The sequence below is a fragment of the Panicum virgatum genome, chromosome 4N, assembly GCF_016808335.1.
Source record: "Panicum virgatum strain AP13 chromosome 4N, P.virgatum_v5, whole genome shotgun sequence".
Taxonomy (NCBI): Eukaryota; Viridiplantae; Streptophyta; class Magnoliopsida; order Poales; family Poaceae; genus Panicum; species Panicum virgatum.
Genome location: NC_053148.1, coordinates 44,685,495 through 44,688,727, shown reverse-complemented (window position 1 = coordinate 44,688,727; position 3,233 = coordinate 44,685,495). Strand labels below are relative to the sequence as shown.

Sequence of the window (3,233 nt, the reverse complement as noted above, 5' to 3'; positions counted from 1 at the left end):
ACGCCATACAACTACGCAAAATATCGCGTCCGGCGTCACCCACTTACAAGGAGGGCCCATCTGGCAGAGCAAACGGGCGCGCCACGCATAATGCATACAAGGAAAGATATTAGGGCCCACATGTCAGCCTGCCAGAGAAGGATAAGGACGAGAGGTGGCCAAGTGGGGCCGGCTGACCCCGAACCTAGCCGGCCTCCCGTCCGGGTTCATTTCGAGGAGGAGTCGGCCCCAAGTCTCCTGATTACCTTCCATACGTGCATTTGGCGGGAACCGACCTCCACTAGTATAAATAGGGCCCCCTCTCACCCCTCACACACACACACACACACACACACACTTCATTCCATACTCTCCAAGAAGGCTCTCCTCTCTCTTGCTCTCTTAGCTAGGTAGTGGAGCTAGGCTAGGTCTCTTTAGCGAGCAAGTCGTCCTCGGGGTTGTTGAGCAATCCTCGGTTCCTGGTATGGCTTTGTATCCGACTTGTCAGACTTCTATTCATAATATAGAGTTTTGCCATGGTTGTTTTACTATCTTGATAGTTTATCAATCCATGCTTTGTTCGTTCATAAGTTATGCTACGGTCTTGGTTAGCCAGATGATCCGGGTACGGATAGAGGTTCGTTGTGCTTTCGGGCTTGCTCTAGTGTTTTACTCATCCATCCGAAGGGTGGGAGACCTGGGGGCACTAGAGTAGTGACTTCATACACGAGCGTGGTGCTCGGGTATGCGGGATCCTTCGGATATGACTGTGCAACACGGTGTGACTGGGGTAGACGGCAAGTGGTGAGAGCCCTGTCCGTCCGGCGTAACGGCGGTGTTGTGTTTAGCGTACTCCCCGACGTTTGGGTTCGGTGTAGGAGTTCATGCAAAGAGGTAACGGGACTGGATGTACTCTGGTGCGGGACCTTCTCCCCGCTATCCCATTTTCCTGGCACCTGCAGTCCTAACCATGATCTAACATAACCCCAGCTTTGGATAGAAGCACTAGGACACCTAACCTAGCCTAAGCTCCAGCTGACTTGACGTAGGATAGAGTAGTTCTTTGTTTTATAGTTTCTCTCCTTTATTCCTTCCTCTTGGAGTGTGGATGTGTATTGTGTCGCATTACCCTTGCTTATTCTTTATCTGTACTTACCCCTGTTAGAGTATTGCCTATTGCTTGAGGCACAATGTCATGGTTACTGTTTAGTACAATACCTTTGCCACTGCCGTCCTTTGGGACACAAATAAATGACGATACCCTTACTCTCCGGGTGAAATGCTACAACAGTATATCCGTGCACTTGCGGATCCATCTGTAATCGTATTGATTATACCACGAGAGTGGCACCCCTTGGGTGCAGTTGCTAGGATGGGTTCGGCACCGTCATTTCTAGTGATTGCACTAAGGACTGTCAATAGGCATTTCTGGCGCTGTTGCTAAGGACTAACCATTCCTAGTGATTGCGCTATGAAATGTCAACAAGCATTTCTGGCGCCATTGCCAGGGACGGCACGTGAACAAAGATATTGTGCTGATATTAACTTATACCTTGTACTCAGGATATAGTCTTTACTCTTTCAGGCTAATGTCACTTTATGTCTTCTTTTATTTTTGATTTGAAAAGAAGACAGGTGTAGTGTATGACCGGTTTCTCCCTGCCAGAAAACTACACAGACAATCTAGAGAGGCTCGTGAGAAGGGCACGACCTCGCGTCGTTCCTCCTCTCGCTATCCTCCCGGCACAGGAACCCATTTCGGAAGCACCACTCGTTCTTGAGGCTATGGCTTAAAAGACTCTCCGCGAGTTCTCCGTCCCCTCCACCGACAATGTGGCCACTGGCCCCAACATCAATGTCGGGGACGTAAACTTCGAGCTCAAATCAAGCCTCATCAACATGGTGCAGGCTAGCCCATTCTGTGGCAAGCCAAATGAGGACGCAAATGCACATTTGCAGAATTTTCTGGAGCTCTGCGACACCGTTGTCATACGAGGTGTCGGCGCCAATGTTGTCAAGCTTCGTCTGTTTCCCTTTTCCCTCCTGGGGAAGGCGAAATAGTGGTTTTATAAAGAAAAGGACATCGACACCTGGGCCAAATGCTCTAAGGCGTTCCTCGCAAAATTCTTCCCACTGGAAAAAACAAATGCCCTGCGCGGGAGAATTTCAAGTTTCCAGCAGACAGGGATGGAATCCATCCCAGAAGCTTGGGAGAGGATGCAGGAATACATCTTGGCCTATCCTCATCATGGCATGGACGAGTGGCTCATTGTAACACCCCTGTGTTAATTGTCCCGCTAATCACGATTTATCTCGCTAATCGTGGACTCAAATTCGTCGTTAACGCTAATCGCGTTCGCTTAGTAAACATCTACTTAGCTGTGTTCGATCTCGTTTTTGTCCTTGATCTGAGCTCCAAATCAACTTCCGCCCAAAACGAAAGTTGTAGATCTTCTTTTTCTTTACAACTTTTATTTTGGCCAAATTTCAAGTTCCTATATGAAAAATTGAGTTTCAACTTGTCAAACTCGAGCTAAAATCATTAAACGAGCAAACAGTGCCCCTCCTGTGCTCGGCACTGTGCTCCGACGCCCATACCGGCGCATGGACGCCGGCGAGCGCGTCCACGCGTCGGCGATCGCGCCTTGACCTCGGCGTCTGAGCGCCGCCCTTATCCTCGCGCGAGAACTGGAGGCTTCTCATCCCTTCCCTTCCCTTCTTCTCCTTCCCCGAGCTCACGACGAGCGGAGCTGAGCCGTGCAGTGTGTCGCCGGCGTCGATCCCGGTCGCTCCTCACCATCACACCTCGTTCCTTCGCGCCCAGAGCCGCGCGACCTCACCCCGAAACCACTCCACCCTTTCCCGACCTCGGTCGCGCCCAATCCGAGCCGAATCGAGCCCGCAGACCACGGCCGCCATTGCCGTTCTTTGCTGAGCTCCGCCCTCTTCGTCGACGATCCTCTCCGAGGTCTCCTCCGCCCAAAATCGACCCACGGTGAGCTCAATCGCGGCCTCCTCCTACTCCCTGACCTATTCCCCACCCGAATCGGCGCCGCCGCCGTCGAATCGGAGCCGCGCCGCCGCGGAACGTGCTGAGCGCCGCCGCGCATGCCGCCGGGCCTCCCTGCCCCCGCCCGCGGGCCAATACCGCGCGCCCCGCCGCCGTTGGACCCCCCTGGTGCTCGCCCCGCCTCGCCTTGCCGCCGCTTGGCCCTGCCGCCGCCGGAACGCAGCCGCCGCCGCCGCCCGTGGCC

General features: G+C 53.4%; 1 non-coding gene across 1 annotated transcript; it reads right to left on the bottom strand.

Annotated features, from left to right (window-relative positions):
- Window positions 1-2,125: 2,125 nt before the first annotated feature.
- Window positions 2,126-2,234, bottom strand: LOC120671662. The gene has a single exon (XR_005673762.1). It is a non-coding gene; the product is annotated as a small nucleolar RNA R71 (small nucleolar RNA).
- Between the last annotated feature and the right edge of the window lie 999 nt (window positions 2,235-3,233).